General features: G+C 46.8%; 4 long non-coding RNA genes across 6 annotated transcripts in view; 2 read left to right on the forward strand and 2 right to left on the reverse strand.

The window, feature by feature from the left end:
* The window catches only part of LOC139033731 (uncharacterized), a 32,669-nt gene extending 6,450 nt beyond the window's left edge, over positions 1-26,219 (reverse strand). Inside the window, exon 1 of the long non-coding RNA XR_011486213.1 lies at positions 25,536-26,219. This is a non-coding gene — a long non-coding RNA (uncharacterized lncRNA). The remainder of the gene's footprint in view (positions 1-25,535) is intronic.
* LOC139033732 (uncharacterized) lies at positions 7-3,436 on the forward strand. 2 transcript variants are annotated; one of them, XR_011486217.1, is made up of 3 exons: positions 7-1,336; positions 1,853-2,556; positions 2,692-2,895. It is a non-coding gene; the product is annotated as an uncharacterized lncRNA (long non-coding RNA). The 2 variants fall into 2 exon arrangements; XR_011486216.1 differs by lacking the exon at positions 7-1,336 and adding an exon at positions 3,422-3,436 and having other exon boundaries at positions 1,488-2,556; positions 2,692-2,901.
* Positions 6,972-8,710, reverse strand: LOC110123610 (uncharacterized). Of its 2 annotated transcripts, XR_011486215.1 has the most exons (3): positions 7,922-8,445; positions 7,578-7,786; positions 6,972-7,057 (listed from the first exon to the last, which is right to left on the reverse strand). It is a non-coding gene; the product is annotated as an uncharacterized lncRNA (long non-coding RNA). The 2 variants fall into 2 exon arrangements; XR_011486214.1 differs by having other exon boundaries at positions 6,972-7,786; positions 7,922-8,710.
* On the forward strand, positions 14,073-15,047 carry LOC139033733 (uncharacterized). Its single transcript, XR_011486218.1, has 2 exons — positions 14,073-14,709; positions 14,845-15,047. It is a non-coding gene; the product is annotated as an uncharacterized lncRNA (long non-coding RNA).
* Positions 26,220-26,244: the final 25 nt, after the last annotated feature.

The following is a 26,244-nucleotide window of genomic DNA, read 5'->3' on the forward strand; positions in this document are numbered from 1 at the left end:
ATGTGCACATGAGAAGAAAGTGTATTCTGCTGCTTTTGGATGGAATGGCCTAGAAATAGCAACTAAGTACATCTGGTGTAATGTGTCATTTTGGGGCTGTGCTTCCTTCTTGATTTTCTGTCTGGATGAGCTCTTTGTGGATGAGAGTGGAGTGCTAAAGTCCCCCACTATTATTGTGTTGCTGATGTTTTCTCCTTTTATGGCTGTTTATATATTGAGGTGCTCCTATGTTGGGTGCATATTTACCTACAATTGTTGTGTCTTCTTCTTGGAATGATCCATTGATCATTATGTGGTGTCCTTGAATCTTGCAACAGTCTTTAAAGTCTATTTTGTCTGATGTGAGTATTGCTACTCCAGGTTTCTTTGGATTTTCATTTGCATTGAATATCTTTTTCCATCCCTTCACTTTCAGTCTGTATGTGTACCTAGATTTGAAAATGGGTCTCTTGTAGACAGTATTATGTGTGCTGGGCTGTGCTTTGTCACTCAGTCGTGTCTGCCTCTTTGCGACCCCATTGACTGCACCCCACCAGGCTCCTCTGTCTATGGGGATTCTTCAGGTCAGAATACTGAAGTGGCTTGCCACGCCCTCTTCCAGGTCATCTTCCCAACCCAGGGATCGAATCCAGGTCTCCTGCATTGCAGGCAGATTCTTCACAGACTGAGCCACCAGGGAAGCCCAAGAATACTGTAATGGGTAGCCTATCCCTTCTCCAGGGGCTCTTCCCAATGCAGAAATCAAACTGGGGTCTCATGCATTATAGGCAGATCCTTTACCAGCTGAGCTACCAGGGAAGCCCAGGCAGTATTATACATGGGTCTTCATTTTTTTTTAATTGTTATCTCTCTCTCTCTTTTTTTTTAGGATGCAGCATTTCATCCATTTACATTAAAGTTAATTACTGACATGTGTGTCCTTATTGCCATTTCAAAAATTGTTTTGGGTTTGTTTCAAAGGTGTTTGTTTTAAACTTCCTTTTGTGACTTGATGACTATCTTTAGTGTTGTGAATGGATCCCTTTTTTCTTTTTTGTGTCTATATCTATTGTAGATGTTTGGTTATCATGAATTTTTTTGTTCTAGCTGTCTATACACACACCACATAGACGTGTGTGTGTGTGTGTGTGTGTGTCTCCAAGGTGGTTCAGTGCTAAAGAATCCCTCTGCCAATGCAGGAGATGCAGAAGATTTTGGTTGGATTCCTGGGTTGGGAAGATTCCCTGGAGGAGGAAGTGGAAACCACTCCAGTATTATTGTTTGGAAAAGTTCCATGGACAGAGGAGCCTGGAGAGTCCATGGAGTTGCAAAGAGTCAGACATGCCTGAGTAAAAGAGTATATATATACATGTATATATACTTGTTTAACTTTACTGGTCTCTTAATTTCAAATGCATTTTCAATATCCTGCATTTGTACTCCCATCGTCTCATAACTGCTGGTTTTGATATATTTGTGTGTGGATGAGTTTCCATGTTCACTGTGTGTTTGTCTTTACTGGTGAGCTTTCCCATTCATAATTCTCTTGACTTTAGTCATGGCATTTTGTTTCTGCCTAGAGCTATTACATTAGTCTTTGTTGTAAAGCTGGTGTGGTCCTGTTGAATTCTCTGAGCCTTTGCTTGTCTTTTGATTGCTCTGTTGAATCTGAAAGAAGCGCCTTGCTTGGTCGAGTATTTTTGGAGGTAGGTTTTTCCCTTTCTCCACTTGAAATATATCATGCCACTCCCTTGTGGCCTGCAGAGTTTCTGCTGAGAAATCAGCTGATAATCTTATGGGGATGCCCTCTTCTGTTATTTGCTACTTTTCCCTCGACCTGCTTAATATTTTCTCTTTGTCGTTACTTTTTCAGCTTGCTTAATATGTATCTGAGCATTTTCCTCAGCACCTCAAAGTAGCCAACCGGCGCAAGCGCAGGAAAAAAAAAAAAAAAAAATCCCTCGCTTCTTACAGGCTTTTTTCAACCCCGAAGGGCGGGGGAGAAACGGGCAAGCGGCTCCTCGGGGCAAGACTGCCCCCTGCAGACCACAGAAACCAAAATGCCAGCAAGCCCGGAAGAAAATCGAACCTTCCTGCGCGGTTTTCGGGCAGAGGACTGGCCAACGTAGTTGGGAAACTTCTAGGGGATGCCCCTGAGGACCACAGAAAGAAAGGGAACCTCTGGAAGGGGCCCGGGCAAACCACCCCTGGACCGCGCGAGTTCCGCTCGACCCGCCCACAGAACTACAGCGAGGCGGGCCAGAAGTCAGGGCGTCCAGGAAGCTCTGGAGTTGCTGAGGGCCGGTTCTGGGCCTGCCCCGGGGAGCAGTGATGTCAGTGCCAGTCTCCCAGCCTGCGTCCGCTGGCAGATTTCTCCCCGAAACTGTTTGGAACTCTCCACTGAGGGACCTGATCCGTGATGTCCCGGTCTTGTCCAACCTGGCCCCAACAAGATGGTTATTTTGTGTCGCTACCCTGCCCTCTTCTCTGTCAGTCGACTCTGGATTGAAGTCCCTTCCTGACCCACCTTGCAGTGAGCTGAGCAACTTGTACTCCTTAACAGCTGATTACTTCCAGGTGCTTTGCATTCTGAATGTGTTATCATGTCATAATATTGATGGAGTGGATGAGTCGTTTTTCTATGTAGTTTCCCTTCCCGCCCCCTTTCATTTAGTATCTCATTGTAATAAATATGTTTTGGTTGTTTTTCAGGCCGTCGGTCGTGCCCGACTCTTTGTGACCCCATGGACTGCATGCAGCACGTCAGGAGGCTTCCCTGTCCTTCACCATCTCCCTGGAGCTTGCTCAAACTCATGTCCATTGAGTCAGTGATACCATCCAACCATCTTGTCCTCTGTCATCCCCTTCTCCTCCTGCCTTCAATCTTTTGCAGCATTACAGGCTGTTTTACCCTCAGTCCCAGTGAGCATTTTTTTTCACTCTTCCACTGGGGAGGGGGATGTATCCTGCAAGCCAGTGTGCAAACTGCAGTCTGACAGACTTGAGACCTGAACATAGGGACACTCTCTGAGGAACCCTGAGAACCTGGAGAGCTGACTCTCCCTCTGTGTGCCACAGGTCCCAAAGGCATAAAATGAGGGCAGTAATGGCATCTGCTTCTTGGGTGGTGTCCAGCAGGATCTTAGGTTGGCACTTGTCCCTGTCATGTTATTATTGTAGGTGGCTCAGATGGTAAGGAGTCAGCCTGTAGTGCAGGATAGCCAGGTTCAATCGCTGGGTTGGGAAGATCCTCTGGAGAAGGAAATGGCAACCCACTCCATTATTCTTGCCTGGAGAATCCCATGGGCAGAGGAGCCTGGAAGGCTACAGTCCAAGGGGTCTTAAAGAATCAGACACGTCTGAGCCACTTTCCCTCCCACTTCACGGAATGATTTTCAAGTCAAAACTCACTGTCATAATAAAGTTCTCTTTAAACATACAGGAATTCTTCAACGATCGGAAGCAAGACAAGGGTGACCACGCCGTCCAGTATTATTCAATATATCAGCTGATATTATTTTATTGTAATTTTAAGTGTCAATGGGTTCGGTGAAAGTTCTCACAACGGGCTCTCTGAAGGGCTCAGATGCAGTTTGAATCAGCCAACTGGCACGAGCGGAGGAAAAACAACAGAATACCAGCCACTTCTTGCGGCAAAAGGCTTCCTGTCACGTTATGAAAGCGCAGAGGGCAGAGGAAAAACAGGCCCGGCGACACTGTGGAGCAACACTGCCACCTGCAGGCCACAGAAACCAAAACGCCGCAAGCCCGGAAGAAAAGTCATCGTTCCTGCTGAGCTTTGGAGCAGAGGACTGGACGGCGGGGGTACAGGCGGGGGGACGTCTTTGATTCCTCTCAAGCCATGCTTCTTGAACGTATAGACACCAGGACCATCCTTATCTGGTTACCTCTCCATTCCTCCTCCCCGTGTCCATCCACAGAACATCCCCTTGCTTATGTCTCCCAAGAGCTCTGTGGGCCAAACCATAGTACCCAGTGCTGTACTGGCCACAGACACATTCCGTTTTCAAAACCACTTTTCCTTGGTCAGAGTCTGTGACAGCAGCCCACCCTGGCTTTCCCCTTACCTCTCAGTCCATTACTTCTAAGTCTCCTTGTCTGTCCATTTACTTTGATCCCCTCCTAAATCTTGGGCTTTGTTCTCCTCTGGTTTCCAGCCTCTGCCCTGTGCTCTTCTACACCATACGTGATCCTTGGGTGACCACGTCACCCCCCAGAGCTTTTACGCATCTGACTTGTTTTCATCCGTTATCCCCCTGTATGCTGATGGCTTTTCCTATCACTAAATCTACCTAGCCTAGGACATCTCAGCTGGGCCCCAGATTCCCCAGAGGCCGAAACGTATGGGGCATCTGCACTCAGAATGGTGTCTATACGTTCAAGAAGCATGGCTTGAGAGGAATCAAAGACGCAGCGTATTGGAAGTAGTGGGCTGTGTGCTCGCAGCGTGTGCTCTCCTCTCCTGGCTCCAGCTGGTGATGCTGACCTGCACCGCCCATGGGTGGGGGTGGTCAAACTTGCATTTTTGTCTCCCTCCTCTTGCTGTGGGCCCGGTCCTCCCTGGCTGACTGAGCCTCAGCCACCCTGCTGGCATCTGCAGACCCCTCTGAATCTGGGTCTGACCGTCCAGCCCGTCCCCGGGCACGGACGTCCACTCCTCAGCCTCAGCCTCAGCCTCAGCCGCAAGGTCCCCTAGCCCATTGCCTGCTTAGACTTCGTCTGGATTCAGTCCCTTTCCACATTTCTCCCTCAGGTGATGCAGAGCCCTCCCTTGGATCTCACCTGCAGCAAAGCAGGCACCAAGATCAGCTCCAGAAAACGAAATTCCTAAACTACAGCCACCCTTCTGCCCAAAGACAACATTGGGTCATTGCGCAGCGTGCCCCCTGTGAGTCCCAAGTGTGAATGGGGTGGAATCCTCCTTTCCCTGGTGTTCCTCTTCATTTCTTGACACACCTCCCTTGTCTGAGCTCTCTCACCTCTGCCTGCCACTGCCTCTGTGGGCCCTTTCCCCCGCTGTGACTGGGACGCTCTTTTCTTTGGCTTGTCTTTCATTTGACCCAAGACTTCCCATACACTATCCAGGTCAAAGGGGGCATAGGGTAGAATGTGTACCTTGTCGAGCACATCTAGGAGACGCTGTTGTCACATAAGCCCCACGCCCCTGAAATCTTAAAAAACAGAGGGCTAAAGAACACAAGAGTCAAGTATGCCAACGGTGCCTGGGATGTTGGCTAAGATGGGCACTGAAGAGTGTCTGCGGGATCAGGAAGTATGGATAGTAATGATGGCCATGACGAGACCAGTTACAGTGGAGTCACTGGGACAAAAGCTCCATGGAAGGGGTCTGAGGGGAGACTATCTCACCAGAATTTGAAGCAGTTTTGCTTTGAAGGGCAACCGGTGATGTGCCAGTAGCTGCAGAATAGGGTGGTGGAAGACGGTGGGTTTCCCCCTTTGCTGTGGAACGCTCCGATGTAGAGGGAGCAGGTGCTGGTTCAGGAGAGAGGAATGATAACTGCAGGTGCAATGTCCCTGAGAAGGTGCAAGGCATGGGATCCCAGGCAGAGGTGAGGGGCTGGGTGCAGTCAGGAGCAGGCGTGGAGAGGGGCTGCAGAGTGCCAGGGCAGGAACATGCGGATTGGGACTGGGAAACTTGAGAAATCCCACGGGGGGGTCATTAGCATGGAGGAAGGTTCCTAGTGTGTAGTGTAGGAGTGTAGCTAGGTGACCGTGAAACTGAACAGCGGTCTACTCCGGCCATGGATTTAAGATAAAACACTTCTGTAAAGTTGTAAAGTTTTCTCCTCGATGCTCAGACACAGGCAGGGAGTGGGTAGGCAGGAGGGTGCAAGGAGCACAAGAGGTGTGTTTGCGGGGGGAGAGGTGTGTTTGCGGCGGACAGCTTCCAGGCCTGGCTCAGCCGATCGAGGAGGGGCCTGGCGCATGGTGTGAAAGGACGCGCGGTCGGTGAGCTGGAGGTCTCCAGCAGGTTGTGGCATCAGTGCACTGGCACTAGTGCGAAGGAGCTGGAGGACAGGACATCATGTTGAGGGTGATGACAGGGAGGAATGCTACAAAGAGGACACCACGAGGGCCGCGGTCTTTCCTGATGTCCGGGGCGGGACCGTGGGCAGAGGGATGCTCGGGTGGGGAGGAAGGGAGCATCGCTAAGGACGGAGAGTCTCCGGGGTGACCGGGTGAGCCTCGTGGGCACTGAGGACGCATCAGAAGAGTGAGGGCTGAGAGAACAGTGAGTGTACCACGGGGAGGAACGCGTTCACAGGCCGGGGGTGGGAGGGAGGAGAATGGACAGGGGACTTGCAACGTTCCCGCACGTGGGAGGCTTCGGCAGTGGGCGACAGGACCCGGACGTCACCGGTCAGGTTCTTCAGTGGAGAGTGCCCAACAGGGTCCCTGAGAAAACGCCCAGCCGACCAGGGCCGGGAGACTGGCACGGGCCTCACTGGGTAGCTGCGCGCAGGCCCAGAGCCAGCCAATCGGAGTGCAGCCCCGCCCTCCAAGCTCCGGATCTTCCCGGACTCCCTGACTTCCTGCCCGCGTTGCTATGGTTCCCCGGACGGCTCGCAGTCCAGGGGTGGTTTGGCCGGACCCCTTCGAGAGATTCCTGTCCTTTCTCTCGTCCTTACGGGCATCTCCCTTAACTCTCGCATCCCCGCCGTCCAGTCCTCTGCGCGAAAACCCAGCAGGAACGATGACTTTTCTTCCGGGCTTGCGGCGTTTTGGTTTCTGTGGCCTGCAGGTGGCAGTGTTGCTCCACAGTGTCGCCGGGCCGGTTTTTCCTCTGCCCTTCGCGCTTTCATAAAGTGACGGGAAGCCTTTTGCCGCAAGAAGTGGCTGGTATTCTGTTGTTTCTCCTCCGCTCGTGCCGGTTGGCTGATTCAAACTGCATCTGAGCCCTTCAGAGAGCCCGTTGTGAGAACTTTCACCGAACCCATTGACACTTAAAATTACAATAAAATAATATCAGCTGATATATTGAATAATAGTGGACGGCGTGGTCACCCTTGTCTTGCTTCCGATCGTTGAGGAATTCCTGTATGTTTAAAGAGAACTTTATTATGACAGTGAGTTTTGACTTGAAAATCATTCCGTGAAGTGGAAGGGAAAGTGGCTCAGACGTGTCTGATTCTTTAAGACCCCTTGGACTGTAGCCTTCCAGGCTCCTCTGCCCATGGGATTCTCCAGGCAAGAATAATGGAGTGGGTTGCCATTTCCTTCTCCAGAGGATCTTCCCAACCCAGCGATTGAACCTGGCTATCCTGCACTGCAGGCTGACTCCTTACCATCTGAGCCACCTACAATAATAACATGACAGGGACAAGTGCCAACCTAAGATCCTGCTGGACACCACCCAAGAAGCAGATGCCATTACTGCCCTCATTTTATGCCTTTGGGACCTGTGGCACACAGAGGGAGAGTCAGCTCTCCAGGTTCTCAGGGTTTCTCAGAGAGTGTCCCTATGTTCAGGTCTCAAGTCTGTCAGAATGCAGTTTGCACACTGGCTTGCAGGATACATTCCCCTCCCCAGTGGAAGAGTGAAAAAAAATGCTCACTGGGACTGAGGGTAAAACAGCCTGTAATGCTGGGAAAGATTGAAGGCAGGAGGAGAAGGGGATGACAGAGGACAAGATGGTTGGATGGCATCACTGACTCAATGGACATGAGTTTGAGCAAGCTCCGGGAGATGGTGAAGGACAGGGAAGCCTCCTGACGTGCTGCATGCAGTCCATGGGGTCACAAAGAGTCGGGCACGACCGACGGCCTGAAAAACAACCATAACATATTTATTACAATGAGATACTAAATGAAAGGGGGCGGGAAGGGAAACTACATAGAAAAACGACTCATCCACTCCATCAAGATTATGACATGATAACACATTTAGAATGCAAAGCACCTGGAAGCAATCAGCTGTTAAGGAGTACAAGTTGCTCAGCTCACTGCAAGGTGGGTCAGGAAGGGACTTCAATCCAGAGTCGACTGACAGAGAAGAGGGCAGGGTAGCGACACAAAATAACCATCTTGTTGGGGCCAGGTTGGACAAGACCGGGACATCACGGATCAGGTCCCTCAGTGGAGAGTTCCAAACAGTTTCGGGGAGAAATCTGCCAGCGGACGCAGGCTGGGAGACTGGCACTGACATCACTGCTCCCCGGGGCAGGCCCAGAACCGGCCCTCAGCAACTCCAGAGCTTCCTGGACGCCCTGACTTCTCGCCCGCCTCGCTGTAGTTCTGTGGGCGGGTCGAGCGGAACACGCGCGGTCCAGGGGTGGTTTGCCGGGCCCCTTCCAGAGGTTCCCTTTCTTTCTCTGGTCCTCAGGGGCATCCCCTAGAAGTTTCCCAACTACGTTGGCCAGTCCTCTGCCCGAAAACCGAGCAGGAAGGATCGATTTTCTTCCGGGCGTGCTGGCATTTTGGTTTCTGTGGTCTGCAGGGGGCAGTGTTGCCCCGAGGAGCCGCTTGCCCGTTTCTCCCCCGCCCTTCGGGGTTAAAAAAAGCCGGTAAGAAGCGACGGATTTTTTTTTTTTCTTTTTTTTTTTCTGCGCTTGCGCCGGTGGGTTCTTCGAGGTGCTGAGGAAAATGCTCAGATACATAAGCAAGCTGAAAAAGTAACAACAAAGAGAAAATATTAAGCGGGTCAAGGGAAAAGTAGCAAATAACAGAAGAGGGCATCCCCATAAGATTATCAGCTGATTTCTCAGCAGAAACTCTGCAGGCCACAAGGGAGTGGCATGATATATTTAAAGTGGAGAAAGGGAAAAACCTACAACCAAAAATACTCTACCAAGCAAGGCGCTTCTTTCAGGTTCAACAGAGCAATCAAAAGACAAGCAAAGGCTCAGAGAATTCAACAGGACCCCACCAGCTTTACAATAAAGACTAATGTAACAGCTCTAGGCAGAAACAAAAAGAAAGACCAATGGAACACAGTAGGAAGCCCAGAGATAGATCCACGCACCTATGGGGCACCTCATCTATACCCAAGGAGGTAAGAATATACACTGCAGAAAAGACACCATCTTCAATAAGTGGTGCTGTGAAAGTTAGACAGTAACATGTAAGAGAATGAAATTAGAACACTTACTAACACCACAGGGGGGAAAAAAAACTCAAAATGAATTAAAGACCAAATGTAAGACCAGATACTATAAAACTCTTAGAGGAAAACATCGGCAGAACACACTAACAAAGATTTTAGCAATGTCCTCTTTTGATTAATGGAAATAAAATAAAAAATAAAGAAATGGGGCCTCATTATACTTACAGTATTTTATGCAGCAAGTTCAGTTCAGTTCAGTTGCTTAGTGGAGTCTGACTTTTACACAGCAAAGGAAACTATAAACAAGGTGAAAAGACAACCCTCAGAATGGCAGAAAACAAATTCAAATGAAGCAACTGAAAAAGAATTAATCTCAGAGATATACAAGCATTTCATGCAGCTCAATATCAGAAATATAAACAACCCAATCAAGAAATGGGCAGAAGACCTAAAACAGACGTTTTTCCAAAGAAGACATACAGATGGCCAACAAATACATGAAAAGATGTGCAACACTGCTGTTTATTAGTGAAATGCAATTCAAAAGTACGAGTACAGTCTTGTCAGAATGGCCACCATCAACAAATCTACAAAACATAAATGCTGAAGAGGATGTGGAGAAAAGGGAATCCTCTTGCACTATTGGTGGGAATGTAAATTGGTACATACACTATGGAGAATGGTATGGAGAGTCCTAAAGAAACTAGGAATAAAACTACCACATGAAACAGCAATCCCATGACTGAGCTTATACTCTAATAAAATCTCAATTCAAAAAGATACATGTACTTTTTGTACCGTTCATTGCAGCACCATTTATAATACCTGAAACATGGAAGGCACCTAGATGTCCACCCACAGATGAATGGATGAAGGTGCTTGGTACATATGTGCAACGGAATACTACTCAGCCAAAGAAAGGAAAAGTTTTGAGTCAGATCTAATGAGGTGGATGTACCTAGAGCCTATTATACAGAGTGAAGTAAGTAAGAAAGAGAAAACAAATATTGTATATCAACGCAAATATATGGGATCTAAAGCAACGATACTGATAAACCTATTTGCAAGGCAACAATAGAGACACAGACTTAAAGAACAGACTTGGGGACCCAATGGAGGAGGAAGTGGGTGCAGGAAGAACTAACACAAAACTGTGAAGCAACTATCATAAAACTTTATGACAGTTTTGCATCTTCTTTTCCCATTGGGATTCCTTTTATTTCTATTTCTTCCCTCTTCAATGGCTTGGACTTTCAAAATTACGTTTAATAAAAGTGGCAAATGTGGTTACGTTGTCTTGTCCCTCTTTTTAGAGGAAATGCCTTCATTTTTTCACCATTGAGAATGTTTGCTGTGAACTTGCCATATATGTCCATTAGTAGGTTGAGGTATGTTCCCTCCATGCCCACTTTCTGGACAGTTTTAATCATAAATGGGTGTTGAGTTTTGTCAAAATCTTTTTCTGCGTCTATTGAGATGATTACATGGTTTTTATTCTTCAATGTCTTAATGTAGTGTGCCCATTGATTGATTTGTGTATATTAAAGAGCCCTTGCTTTCCTGGGATAAATCTGTTTATCAGGGTGTATGATCCTATCAATATATCACAGTATTTGGTTAGCTAGTATTTTACTGAAGTTTTTTTAGCCCCACGTTCATCAGTGAAATTAGCGTGTAATTTGTTTTTGTCGTTTTTGTTGTATTTTTGTCCTGTTTATGTATCAGGGTGATGGTGGCTTCATAAAAGGAGTGTGGGACTGTTTTTGTCTTCTGCAGTTTTTTTGGAATAATTTCAGAAGTAAAAGTGATCTCTAAAAAATAGAATTCTCCTGTGATGGTACCTATTCATGGACTTTTGTTTGTTGGGAGTTTTTTTTTTCTTCACAAATAAATAACTCATATTTATTAGAGAATTATCTAGTTTACTTTCAATATACTAACATTAAAAGGAAAGAGAAATAGAAAGAGCAGACCCACCAAATTGGGTTTTGACCAATATCTAGATTTAAAGTCATGTGTCACAGCACATCGGGGGAACCAATTTGGAAAGGGTCCCAGGCAGCATGTCCTCTCCATTGGGTGAGACTTCGAAGATTGCAGTTCTGGGATCCCACTTACAATCCCAGGAAGGGTGCAAACTGTTACCTTCATCAGTCTGTGATCAAATTGCAAGACTGGTTTTATGTTAATCTTGTTTGTTTTGCCTTGTAAAAAACTCAGAATGTTGCTAAGCCTGGGACTTAGTTGGCCAGGCCCCCTCCAGGGTCTCAACAATCTCAAGATTTCTCTGTTGGGAGACTTTAAATCACAGTTTTAATCTCAGTACTTGTGATTAGTCTGTTCTTTTTTTTACCTATTTAATCCTAATTCAATCTCGGGAGATTTTAGCTCTCTATGAATGTGTCCATTTCTTCCAGGTTGTCCATTTTATTAGCATATAGTTGCTTGTAGTAGTCTCTTATGATCCTTTGTATTTCTATGGTGTCCATTGTAGCTTCTTTTTTGTTTCTGATTTTATTGATTTGAGTCCTCTGCTTTTGTCTCTTGATGACTCTAGTTAACCTTTTATCAATTTTGTTTATCTTTACAAAGAACCAGCTTTTAGTTCCACTGATATTTTCCCTATCTTTTTTTGTCTCTATTTTATTTCTGCTCTGAGTTTTACGATTTCTTTTCTTCAAGTAAACAGGGGTGTTGTTTGTTCTTCTTCCTCTAGCTACTTTAGGTGTAAGGTTACATTGTTTATTTGAGATTTTCTTGTTTCCTGAGGTAAGATTTTATTTCTATAAACTTCCCTCTTAGAACTGCTTTTCCTGCATCCCATAAGTTTGGATTATCATGTTTTCATTTTCATTTGTCTCTAGGTACTTTTTCATTTCCCCTTTGACTTCTTCAATGATCCATTGGTTGCTTAGTAGCATATTGTTTATGCTCCCCATATTTGTAATTATTTTTTGCAGTTTTTTCTTATAGTTTATTTCTAAGCCCACAGCATTGTGGTCAGAAAAGACTCTTGACATGATTTCAGTTTTCTTAAATTTATGTGGCTTGATATGTGACTCAAGATATGATCTATAAAGAATGTTCTATGTGCACATGAGAAGAAAGTGTATTCTGCTGCTTTTGGATGGAATGGCCTAGAAATAGCAACTAAGTACATCTGGTGTAATGTGTCATTTTGGGGCTGTGCTTCCTTCTTGATTTTCTGTCTGGATGAGCTCTTTGTGGATGAGAGTGGAGTGCTAAAGTCCCCCACTATTATTGCGTTGCTGATGTTTTCTCCTTTTATGGATGTTTATATTGAGGTGCTCCTATGCTAGGTGCATATTTATTTACAATTGTTGTGTCTTCTTCTTGGAATGATCCATTGATCATTATGTGGTGTCCTTGAATCTTGCAACAGTCTTTAAAGTCTATTTTGTCTGATATCAGTATTGCTACTCCAGCTTTCTTTGATTTCCATTTGCATGAAATATCTTTTTCCATCCCTTCACTTTCAGTCTGTATGTGTACCTAGATTTGAAAATGTGTCTCTTGTAGACAGTATTATGTGTGCTGGGCTGTGCTTTGTCACTCAGTCGTGTCTGCCTCTTTGCGACCCCATGGACTGCACCCCACCAGGCTCCTCTGTCTATGGGGATTCTCCAGGTAAGAATAGTGAAGTGGCTTGCCACACCCTCTTCCAGGTGACCTTCCTAACCCAGGGATCGAATCCAGGTCTCCTGCATTGCAGGCAGATTCTTCACAGACTGAGCCACCAGGGAAGCCCAAGAATACTGTAATGGGTAGCCTATCCCTTCTCCAGGGGCTCTTCCCAATGCAGAAATCAAACTGGGGTCTCCTGCATTATAGGCAGATCCTTTACCAGCTGAGCTACCAGGGAAGCCCAGGCAGTATTATACATGGGTCTTCATTATTTAAAAATCGTTATCTTTTTTTGTTTAGGATGCAGCATTTCATCCATTTACATTAAAGTTAATTACTGACATGTGTGTCCTTATTGCCATTTTAAAAATTGTTTTGGGTTTGTTTGAAAGGTGTTTGTTCTAAACTTACTTTTGTGACTTGATGACTATCTTTAGTGTTGTGTTTGGAGCCCTTTTTTGTTTCTATATCTATTGTAGAACTTTGGTTATCATGAGTTTTTTTGTTCTAGCTGTCAATACACAAACCACATACACACGTATACACAAATATATATATATATATGTTTCCAAGGTGGTAGAGTGCTAAAGAATCCCTCTGCCAATGCAGGGGATGCAGAAGATTCTGGTTTGATTCCAGGCTTGGGAAGATTCCCTGGAGGAGGAAGTGGAAACCACTCCAATATTATTGTTTGCAAAAATTCCATGGACAGAGAAGCCTGGAGAGCTATAGTCCATGGAGTTGCAAAGAGTCAGACATGCCTGAGTAAAAGAGTATATATACACATGTATATATACTTGTTTAACTTTACTGGTCTCTTAATTTCAAATGCATTTTCAATATCCTGCATTTGTACTCCCATCCTCTCATAACTGCTGGTTTTGATATCATATTTGTGTGTGGATGAGTTTCCATGTTTACTGTGTGTTTGTCTTTACTGGTGAGCTTTCCCATTCATAATTCTCTTGACTTTAGTCATGGCATTTTGTTTCTCCCTAGAGCTATTACATTAGTCTTTGTTGTAAAGCTGGTGTGGTCCTGTTGAATTCTCTGAGCCTTTGCTTGTCTTTTGATTGCTCTGTTGAATCTGAAAGAAGCGCCTTGCTTGGTCGAGTATTTTTGGCTGTAGGTTTTTCCCTTTCTCCACTTGAAATATACCATGCCACTCCGTTGTGGCCTGCAGAGTTTCTGCTCAGAAATCAGCTGATAATCTTATGGGGATACCCTCTTCTGTTATTTGCTACTTTTCCTTTGACCTGCTTAATATTTTCTCTTTGTCGTTACTTTTTCAGTTTGCTTTATATGTATCTGAGCATTTTCCTCAGCACCTCGAAGCGGCCAACCGGCACGAGCGCACAAAAAAAAAAAAAAAAAAAAAAATCCGTCGCTTCTTACAGGCTTTTTTCAACCCCGAAGGGCGGGGGAGAAACGGGCAAGCGGCTCCGCGGAGCAACACTGCCCCCTGCAGACCACAGAAACCAAAATGCCAGCAAGCCCGGAAGAAAATCTATCATTCCTGTGCGGTTTTCAGGCAGAGGACTGGCCAACGTAGTTGGGAAACTTCTGGGGGATGCCCCTGAGGACCAGAGAAAGAAAGGGAACCTCTGGAAGGGGCCCGGGCAAACCACCCCTGGACCGCGCGAGTTCCGTTCGACCCGCCCACAAAACCACAGCGAGGCGGGCAAGAAGTCAGGGCGTCCAGGAAGCTCTGGAGTTGTTGAGGGCTGGTTCTGGGCCTGCCCCGGGGAGCAGTGATGTCAGTGCCAGGCTCCTAGCCTGCGTCCGCTGGCAGATTTCTCCCCGAAACTGTTTGGAACTCTCCACTGAGGGACCTGATCCGTGATGTCCCGGTCTTGTCCAACCTGGCCCCAACTAGATGGTTATTTTGTGTCGCTACCCTGCCCTCTTCTCTGTCAGTCGACTCCGGATTGAAGTCCCTTCCTGACCCACCTTGCAGTGAGCTGAGCAACTTGTACTCCTTAACAGCTGATTACTTCCAGGTGCTTTGCATTCTAAATGTGTTATCATGTCATAATCTTGATGGAGTGGATGAGTCGTTTTTCTATGTAGTTTCCCTTCCCGCCCCCTTTCATTTAGTATCACATTGTAATAAATGTGATATGGTTGTTTTTCAGGCCGTCGGTCGTGCCCGACTCTTTGTGACCCCATGGACTGCATGCAGCACGTCAGGAGGCTTCCCTGTCCTTCACCATCTCCCTGAGCTTGCTCAAACTCATGTCCATTGAGTCAGTGATGCCATCCAACCATCTTGTCCTCTGTCATCCCCTTCTCCTCCTGCCGTCAATCTTTCGCAGCATTGCAGGCTGTTTTACCCTCAGTCCCAGTGAGCATTTTTTTTCACTCTTCCACTGGGGAGGGGGATGTATCCTGCAAGCCAGTGTGCAAACTGCATTCTGACAGACTTGAGACCTGAACATAGGGACACTCTCTGAGGAACCCTGAGAACCTGGAGAGCTGACTCTCCCTCTGTGTGCCACAGGTCCCAAAGGCATAAAATGAGGGCAGTAATGGCATCTGCTTCTTGGGTGGTGTCCAGCAGGATCTTAGGTTGGCACTTGTCCCTGTCATGTTATTATTGTAGGTGGCTCAGATGTAAGGAGTCAGCCTGCAATGCAGGACACCCAGGTTCAATCGCTGGGTTCGGAAGATCCGCTGGAGAAGGCAATGGCAACCCACTCCAATATTCTTGAATGGAGAATCCCATGGGCAGAGGAGCCTGGCAGCCTACACAGTCTAGTTCAGCTCAGCCGTTCAGTCGTGTCTGACTCTTTGCAACCCCACGAACCACAGCATGCCAGGTCTCCCTGTCCATCACCAACTCCCAGAGACCACCAAAACCCATGTCCATCGAGTCAGTGATGCCATCCAACAATCTTATCCTCTGTTGTCCCCTTCTCCTCCTGCCTTCAATCTTTCCCAGCATCAGGGCCTTTTCCAGTGAGCCAGCTCTTCACATCAGGTGGCCAAAATACTGGAGTTTCAGCTTCAACATCAGTCCTTCCAATGAACACCCAGGACTGACCCTTTAGGATGGACTGGTTGGATCTCCTTGCAGTCCAAGAACTCTCAAGAGTCTTCTCCAACACCACAGTTCAAAAGCATCAATTCTTTGGCGCTCAGCTTTCTTTATACTCCAACTCTCACATCCATACATGACCACTGGAAAAATCATAGCCTTGACTAGATGGACCTTTGTTGACAATGTAATATCCCTGCTTTTTAACATGCAGTCTAGGTTGGTCATAACTCTCCTTCCAAGGAGTAAGCGTCTTTTAATTGCATGGCTGCAATCACCAACGGCAGTCATTTTGGAGCCCCAGAAAATAGAGTCAGCCATGATTTCCTCTGTTTCCCCATCTATTTCCCATGAAGTGATGGGCCCGCATGCTATGATCTTAGTTTTCTGAAGGTTGAGCTTTAAGCCAAGTTTTTCACTCTCCTCTTTCACTTTCATCAAGAGGCTCTTTAGTTCTTCTTCACTTTCTGCCATAAGGGTGGTGTCATCTGCATATCTGAGATTATTGATATTTCTCCCGGCAATCTTGATTCCAGTTTGTGCTTCATCCAGCCCAGCGTTTCTCATGATGTACTCTGCCTATAAGTTAAATAAGCAGGGTGAAAATATACAGCCTTGACATACTCCTTTTCCTATTTGGAACCAGTCTGTTGTTCCATGTCCAGTTCTAACTGTTGCTTCCTGACCTGCATACAGGTTTCTCAAGAGGCAGGTCAAGTGGCCTGGTATTCCCATCTCTTTCAGAATTTTCCACAGTTTATTCTGATCCACACAGTCAAAGTCTTTGGCATAGTCAATAAAGCAGAAATAGATTTTTTTGGGAACACTCTTGCTTTTTCGAATATCCAGCGGATGTTGGCAATTTGATCTCTGGTTCCTCTGCCTTTTCTAAAACCAGCTTGAACATCTGGAAGTTCACGGTTCACATACTGCTGAAGCCTGGCTTGGAGAATTTTAAGCATCACTTTACTAGCGTGTGAGATGAGTGCAATTGTGCGGTAGTTTGAGCATTCTTTGGCCTTGCCTTTCTTTGGGATTGGAATGAAGACTGACCTTTTCCAGCTCTGTGGCCACTGGTGAGTTTTCCATGTTTGCTGGCATAGTGAGTGCAGCACTTTCACAGCATCGTCTTTCAGGGTTTGAAATAGCTCAACTGGCATTCCATCACCTCCACTAGCTTGGTTCATAGTGATGCTTCCTAAGGCCCACTTGACTTCACATTCCAGGATGTCTGGCTCTAGGTGAGTGATCACACCATCGTGATTATCTAGGTCGAGAAGAGCTTTTTTGTACAGTTCTTCTGTGTACTCTTGCCACCTCTTAACATCTTCTGCTTCTGTTAGGTCCCTACAATTTCTGCCCTTTATTGAGTCCATCTTTGCATGAAATGTTCCCTTGGTATCTCTAATTTTCTTGAAGAGAGCTCTAGTCTTTCCCCTTCTATTGTCCAAGGGGTCCTAAAGAATCTGACAGGACTGAGCAACTTTCATTTCCTCGTCACTTAAACATTTTCAAGTCAAAACTCACTGTCATAATAAAGTTCTATTTAAATACTACATTTCCTCTAGGATCAGAAGACGGACAAGGGAGCTCACTCTCTCCACCATTATTCAATATATCAGCTTATATTATTTTATTGTAATTTTCAGTGTCAATGGCTTTGTTCAAATTTTTCACAATGGGTTGTCTGAAGGGCTCAGAGGTAGTTAGAACCAGCCAACCAGCTCAAGCAGAGAAAACTCTGTGCAGCTTCTTAAGGCAAAAGGTTTCCTGGCGTTTTTTTCAACCGCCAGGGGCGGGGGAGAAACGGGATGGTGACAATCGGTGCCACACTGCCACCTGCCGACGACAGAATGCAAAACGCGAAAAGCCCGGACCAAAAGCCAACGTTTTTCTTGGGTCTTGGCGGAGAGGACTGGACATCGTGGATGCGGAAGTGAAGAAGGATTCCCATCAGGATCAGAGAAAGGAAGGCAACCTCTAGAAGGGGCCGGGCCTAACCACCGCGGGCCGCGAACTCCAGCCGCTCGCGAAACCTAGGAAACACGGGCAGGAAGTCAGGGAGGCTCAAAAATCCGGTACTTGGTGGGCGGTGCCCCACCTCCATTGGCTGGTTCTGGGCATGCGCGGAACAACACAGTGAGGCCCGTACCAGTCTCTTGGCCGGGGTTCGTTGGAAGTTGTCTCCTGGACCCGGATTCTAAGTCTTCACTGAAGAACCTGACCGTGTATGTCCGGGTCCTGTCGCCCACTGCCGAAGCCCCGCAAGTGCGGAACCCGTACAAGTCCCCTGTATTTCTCCTTCCGCCCACCCCATCCCTGTGAACGCGTTCCTCCCGTGGTAAACTCACTGTTCTCTCAGCCCTCACTCTTCTGATCCGTCCTCAGTGCCCACGAGGCTCCCACGGTCATCCCGGAGACTCTACGTCCTCGTCGATGTTCCCCTCCTCCCTACCTGAGCATCCCCCTGCCCACAGTCTCCCCGCCCCTGCCACTGGCCCTGGGCATCAGGAAAGACCGCGCCCCTCATGGTGTCCTGTTTCTAGCCTTCTTCCCTCTCATCACCCTCAACATGATGTCCTGTCCTCCAGCTCCCTAGCTCTAGTGCCAGTGCACGGATACCTGAACATCCTGGAAACCCTCAGCTCTGCTACCACACGTCCTTCCATACCATCCGCCAGGCCCGTCCCCGATCCGATCCGCTGAGCCAGGGCTGGAAGTTGTCCCCCACACACACACCTCTTGTGCTCCTTGCACACTCCTGACTACTCACTCCCTGCCTGTGTCTGAGCACCTGAGCGTTGAGCACCCAACTTTACAAACTTTACAGGAGTGTTTTATCTTAAACCCGTGGCCAGAGTAGAACTGCTGTTCATTTTCAGTCTCACCTACCTACACTACTACACTACACAGGAGTAACCTTCCTCCATCCTAATGACCACCAGCCCCACCCGCCAATAATTCGCGGAGAAGAAAGCAGCAACTCCGTGGGATTTCTCAAGTCTCCCAATCCCAAAGTGCATGTTTCTGCCCTGGCAGTCTGCTGCCCATCTCTCCGAGTGCTCCTGACTGCACCCAGCCCCACACCTCTGTCCGGGATCCCATGCCTTGCACCTTCCCAGGGACTTCCAACCTGCAGTTATCACCCCTCTGGCCTGAACCAGCACCTGTTCCCTCTACATTGCAGCATTCCACAGCACAGGGGGAAACCCATCCTCTTCTACCACCCTATTCTGCAGCTACTGGCACATCACCGGTTGCCCTCCAAAACAAAACTGCTTCAAATTCTGCTGAGATATTCTCTACTCAGCCCCCTTCCATGAAGCTTTTGTCCCAGTCACTCCACTGTAACTGGCCTTGCCAAGCCCATCATTAAAATCCATACTTCCTGATCCCGCAGACACTCTTCAGTGCTCATCTTAGCCAACATCCCAGGCACCTTTGGCATACTTGACTCTTGTGTTCTTTATCCCTCTGTTTTTATATTTCAGGGGCGTGGGGCTTACGTGACACCAAAGTATCCTAACTGTACTTGACAAGGTACACATTCTACCCTATGCCCCCTTTGACCTGGATATTGTATGGGAAGTCTTGGGTCAAATGAAAGACAAGCCAAAGAAAACAGCATCCCAGTCACAGTGGGGAACGGCCCACAGAGGCAGTGGCAGGCAGAGGTGAAAGGGCTCAGACAAGGGAGGTGTGACAAGAAATGAAGAGGAACACCAGGGAAAGGAGGATTCCACCCCATTCACACTTGGGACTCACAGGGTCACACTGCGCAATGACCCAATGTTGTCTTTGGGCAGATGGGTGGCTGTAGTTTAGGAATTTCGTTTTCTGGAGCTGATCTTGGTGCCTCCTTTGCTGCAGGTGAGATCCAAGGGAGGGCTCTGCATCACCTGAGGGAGAAATGTGGAAAGGGACAGAATCCAGACGAAACCTAAGCAGGCAATGGGCTAGGAGACCTTGTGGCTGAGGCTGAGGAGTGGACATCCCCGCCCAGCGATAGGCTGGACGATGAGACCCAGATCCAGAGGGGTCTGCAGATCTCAGCAGAGTGGCTGAGGCTCAGTCAGCCAGGGAACACTGGATCCACAGCAAGAGGAGGGAGACAAAATGCAAGTTTCACCACCCCCACCCACGGGCGGTGCAGGTCAGCATCAACAGCTGGAGCCAGGAGAGGCGAGTCATCTTTCCCTCAGGGACCGCTGAGGCCACTGCGAGGAACAAAGGTATGCCGTGTTATAGACTACCCCTCCCACATTACCCCAAGCCTGTAAGTGACACATACCTCTGCTCCATGGCTGAAAGAAGTAGAGAGCATTTTCACCAGAACAGACTGAGCATTTGTATCTATGGATATTGAGTTGGTTGCATGGAACCACACTTTCCAAGTTAGAAGCAACTTCAGTAGGAGTTTCCGGGTTACAAACCAGTATGAAAGGTGAACACTCATGAGGAAGATCAGCTCAGCCGGGGAGAACAAATACACTAAACTGTCCGTGGAATCTGAGGAGCATACACTGAGACTGTGATCTCAGCAACCCATGCCCCCCACCACCACCCTGGCTCTTCCTGTGACCATGGGTCGCAGAGGCAGAGTGGGGCTAAGAGGGAGAGGAAGGTCTTCCTGGAACTCCAATGTTGCTTTGAAACCATCCACTCTCCCTTCACCTCAACGTGAATACTCACCTGTGAAGATTATTCCAATTCTCCATTCTGTCTTCTAGTCTCAACAGTACTGATGATTCCTTTGGAACTGGCATCCTGGTCTCTTTGGTTTGGAGAACAAAATAGCATACCCTGAAAGCACACAGACCTCTACTTCCAATGCGCTGCATCTTTGATTCCTTTCAAGCCATGCTTCTTGAAAGTACAGACTCCATGAGCATCCTTAGCTGGTTACCTCTTGATTTCTCCTCTGAGTTCCCATCCACACAACATCCCTTTGCTAACGCATCCCAAGAGCTCCATGGGCCAAACCGTAGTACCCGGTGCTGTATTGGCCACAGACACATTCCGTCTTCAAAAACACTTTCCTTGGTCAGAGTCTCTGACAGAAGTGCATGCTGGCTTTCCTCCTCCCTCTCAATCCATTTCTTCTAAGACTCCCTGTCTGTCCATTTACTTTGACCCCCTCCTAAATCCTGGTTTTGCTTTCCTCTGGTTTCCCACCTCTGCCCTGTGCTCTTCCATTCTACATATAATCCTCGGGTGACCACGTCACCCCCCAGAGCTTTTACCCATCTGACTTGTTTTAATTCGTATCCCTCTATGCTGATGGTTTTTCCTATCACCAGATCTACCTAAGACGTCCCAAATGGGCCTCACTTCCACCACAGGCTGAGACACATAGGCCATCTGCACTCAGATGTCCCATAAGCACTGCAGACCTTATAGTAGCCCCAGGCCAATGTTCCCTGGGGTGTCACATGGATGATACTGCCATCCACCCAGTTCCTTCAACTACAATCCCGGACATTCTGCTGGGTGTGATCTTCACCAAGCCTTGACTCCCCTGCAGCTGCTCTGGAAAAGGCTGACCCGAGATCTTCCTGTTGCCACAGGTGGGGATCCGTTCCTCTCAGAGGCCCTGTTCCTACAGACACACTCTGAAGGTGTCCTGAGCACAGGCCATCACCCTCTTTTGGATCTCCGAGAGAACCTGGCCACTGTACTCCACCTGAGAGGTTGAAAGCCCTGTCTTTAACAGGACGGTGAGTCAGGACACAGCAGTGTAAGCCCATCATTGGGGAACATGCCAAAGAATATCCAGAAGAGATTCCTAAAGTAGAACGTTTCGAGAGGTGGGTCTTAAAGTGTGTGCATCAAACAAGGGATTGCTTAACTGTATTTTTCCCAATAAACATCCTGTTCTTATTTGGTTTTCATCTGAGCATGGGAGTTAATTTGATAACACAGGGAACAGTTTACAACGGCAACTGAGCACAGGCAGCAGATATGCTGACAGCCGATCCTTCCACATCAACATCAACAGCTACAATTCTCAGCCGTCTTGAATCGTTTTTTTTGGAGCACTCTCTTGATCTGTCGAATGCAGTAATCTCCACAGTGTTTTAGAAATGTATTCAACTAACTAGGCACAAGGGATCCTGACAAGAACTAAAACATAGTCAGTTTCACTAACAACAGCAGGGTTTTAACTGTAAAACTTTGGATTCAGGAACACGCAGCAGAGCAAGCACAAGGTCAGATTTGAAACAAGTATTTATTTGGGCAAGTTGTCCCTTTCCTCAGCCTAAGGTGCCTGTCACGCATAGGGGGTCATGATGAAAGCCTGCTTTGCTTCTAGAGAGTTGCAAGGTTTCGATGTCCGATTTCTTCCAGGAAGAATGGGTTCTGTTTCCACAGCTGCAAGCTCGGGTTTCATAAGAGAACTTTTTCAGATAATGCTCATGCATTATCATGGTGGCCACACACCAACCCTACTACTTCAGACTCTCCTGGGATGTGCTGCCAGCATCAGCTCTTCTAAGGCCTCTCCAGGAGAGATTTGATGCACAGTTAGGACTGAGAAGCACAATCACATGATGCTTCACCCATCCAGGATTTAAATAGAACCCTCAACTGAGGAGCCATGTTTGCTACTAGTGAAATTTTTAAAAAATTTGTAATTAAACATTCCCTTCTGAGGGAATTCCCTTCTGAGGGATTTTTTACATATTTATTCACTGCCATATTTAGGACAATTTCAATAACTCAGTGGTGTGTCATGCCCCCAAGTCCCCTTCCGTACCAGACACTCAGGCAGATGGAGGGGAGGGAACGCACCTCAGTCCTGGTGGCAGAAGGAGGATAGATCAAGTTCCGTTGTCTTGGTTACTGCTCTGCTGAGCATCCTTTCTGGGTTGCTGAGCTCAGGAAGGGGGCCTCACACCAGGCTACAGATATTCCTGTGACCAGAGGTTGGAGCTAAGGGCTGAGATTTGTTACCAGGGAAACAGAAGCTGGGTCCACGTGATTTGAGAACAACGGGAAAACAACTAAATGGAATTTCAGATGCAGGGTGGGTTCTGGGAGCCTATCCAGAGCCATTGACTTGTGGTCACACAACAGGCACCTGTGAGTCAACACAGAGACACATTAGACGTGTGTGCGCACTGGGGATTCTGTCCTGATGTGCACAGCGACTGTTTCTGGAGGGAGCATCTAGCACGTGTGGAGGAGGCCGGACCCAGAGCGTGGAAGGAGCAGGGGCACTCCTCGTTGTTACAAAAGCAATGGCATATCTTTTCCCACCTGTCTCACTTGGACATCTGCATTACCTTCCTCAACTGCTTTACTGAGGTATAATTACATACCACAGATCACACCCATCACTTCCAGGGCAGTGACTTTTAGTACCTTCACACACTGGTGCAACCACCATCACAGTGCAGTTGTGGAACACTGCCAGCCCCACAAAAAGGTTCCATGTACCCATCAGCACTCGATCCCCAACAGGATCTGCAGGTCCAGACATCTTCTCATCTAATTTCCGTCTCTGTAGATTTGCCCTTTCTGGGCATTTCATATCAACGGACTCCTGCAGGAAGTGGCCTTTTGTGTCTGGGTTCTTTCACTTACCGTAATGCTTTGGAGGCTCACCCACGTGGCAGCAGAAAGCAGAAGTTCATCACTTTTCATCCATCTATGCTACTCCACCGTATGGCTACATACAGAATACTTTGTTTACCACCCTCCAGCTGCCTGGAATCTCTCCATGTGTCAGAGCCCAGAGAGATGCACACCCAAGGACAAGCAGGCCAGGAATTCCCTAGTGGTCCAGTGATTAAGAATGTGCCTGCAATATTGTAAAGTAGTCTCCAACTAATATAAATAAATTAAAATATTTTAAAAAAGAATGTGCTGCCACATAAAATGAATGCACAGAAATCCATTGCATTCCTATAAAATAATAACGAAAAATCAGAAAGAGTAATTAAGGAAACTATCCCATTCACCATTGCAATGAAAAGAATAAAATACTTAGGAATAAATGTATGTAAAGAAACAAGAGACCTGTATAGAGAAAACTATTAAAAAAACTGATGAAAGAAATCAAAGATGACACAAAGAGATGGAGAAATGTACCATGTTCTTGGATTGGAAGAATCAGTACAGGGAAAATGACTCAGTTTGTATGGAAACAGTAAAGACTCCAAATACCCAAAGCAATCTTGAGAAAGAAGAATGGAACTGGAGGAATCAACCTTCCTGACTTCAGACTATACTACAGACTATACTACAAAGCTACAGCCATCAAGACAGTATGGCAGAAAGACAGAAATATAGATCAATGGAACAAAATAGAGAACCCAGAGATAAGTCCCACACACCTATGCACAGGTTATCTTTGACAAAGGAGGCACAAATATACAATGGCATAAACAGCATCTCTTCAACACGTGTTGCTGGGCGAAATGCTCAACTACGTGTAAAAGAATGAAACTGGAAAACTTTCTAACACCACACAACAAAATAAACTCAAAATGGATTAAAGATCTAAACGTGAAACCAAAAACTATAAAACTCTTAAGAGGAAACCATAGGCAGAACACTCTCTGACATAAATCACAGCAAGATCCTCTATGGTCCACCTCCCAGAGTAATGCAAATAAAAACACAAATAAACAAAAGAGACCAAATTTAACTTAAATGCTTTCGCACAATGAAGGAAACTGTTAGCGAGGTGAAAAGACAGCCCTCAGAATTGGAGAAAATAACAGCAAATGAAACAACTGACACAGAAGGAATCTCCAAAATATACAAGCAGCCCATGCGGCTCAATACCAGAAAAACAAACAACTCCATAAAAGGGGGCAGGAGATCTAAACAGACATCTCTCCAAAGACATGGAGAGGGCTACCAAACACATGAAGAGATGCTCAACATCACTCATTATTAGAAAACTGCAAATCAAAACCACAATGAGGTATCACCTCACACAGGTCAGAATGGCCATCATCAAAAAGTCTACAAACAATAAATGCTGGAGATGGTGTGGAGAAAAGGGAACCTTCTTCCACTGTTGGTGGGAACGCAAACTGGTACAGCCACTATGGAGAACAGAGTGGTGATTCCTTAAAACACTGGAAATACAACTGCCACACAACCCAGCAATCCCACTGCTGGGCATACACCTCGAGGAAACCAGAAGTGAAACAGACACATGTACCCCAATGTTCACAGCAGCACTACTTACAACAGCTAGGACATGGAAGGAACCTAGATGTCCATCGGCAGATGAATGGATAAGGAAGCTGTGGTGCATATGTACACAATGGAATATTAGCCATAAAAAGGAACACATTTGACTCAGTCCTAATGAGGTGGATGAACCTGGAGCCTGTTATACAGACTGAAGTAAGTCAGAAAGAGAAAGACAACACTTCTATTAATGCATATTTATGCAATTTAGAAAGACGGTAGCAACGATTCTACATGCAGGGAAGCAAAGGAGACAGAGAACATACTTTTCGACTCGGTGAAAGAAGGCGAGGGTGGGATGATTTGAGACAACGGCAGTGAAACATACACATTACCACATATAAAACAGATGACCAGTGGAAGTTCAATGCATGAAGCAGGGCACTCAAAGCCGATGCTCTGGGACAACCCAGAGGGACAGGGTGGGGAGGGAGGTGGGAGGGGGGCTCAGGAGGGGAGGACACATGTATACCTGTGGCCGATTCATGTTGATATATGGCAGAAACCATCACAATATGGTATAGTAATTGTCCTCCGATTAAAATAAATTAATGATTAAAAAAATAAAACAGAACCCACCTGCCAATGCAACGGGGCAGGCGTTCAGTCCCTAGTCCAGGAAGATTCTACGTGCCACAGGGCGACTAAGACTGTGTGTCACTACTGATCCCACCGGCTTTGACTACTGAAGCCCTCGAGCCTAGAGTCCACTCTCTGCAACAAGAGAAGTGTCTGAAATGAGAAGCGCATGCACCGCCACTAGAGAGGAGTCCTCCTTCTCCACAACTAGAGAAAGCCTCGAGCAGCAGCAAAGACTCAGTGCAGCCACCAATAAATAAATAATAAGAAAGAAAACTGGGCCAGTCTTACTGTGTGTTCATTTGAAAAATCCAATGGTAGATTCCAAAGTAGGTGCATCTCTCTAGATCTTTGAATGATCATATCTTGGGTGAAGCTAACAAAAATTACATCACAGGCTATATTAAAATTTTAGATCAGCTTCCCAGGCACTGCTCTTTTCTAGAGAGCTACTTTTCTCAGAGAACTGTTACTTAGGAACTTTAGTCATCGGAACTGAGGCCTCCACCACATTCAAGGGCAGAAAGCAAAAGACATTAGGAAGACACGGTTCAAATCCTATGAGTCTATGAGTTGCCTGTGACCACAGGCTAGGATGAACACACATCCTAGAGTCTCTTCACATTTCAGGAACTGAAACCTGTATTTTAACCACTTAGTTGAGTTCTTTAAGGCCACTGATATCCCCTTAAATAAACACTTGGTGTGA

Source organism: Odocoileus virginianus, unplaced genomic scaffold (assembly GCF_023699985.2).
Source record: "Odocoileus virginianus isolate 20LAN1187 ecotype Illinois unplaced genomic scaffold, Ovbor_1.2 Unplaced_Scaffold_52, whole genome shotgun sequence".
In the NCBI taxonomy this organism is placed as follows: domain Eukaryota; kingdom Metazoa; phylum Chordata; class Mammalia; order Artiodactyla; family Cervidae; genus Odocoileus; species Odocoileus virginianus.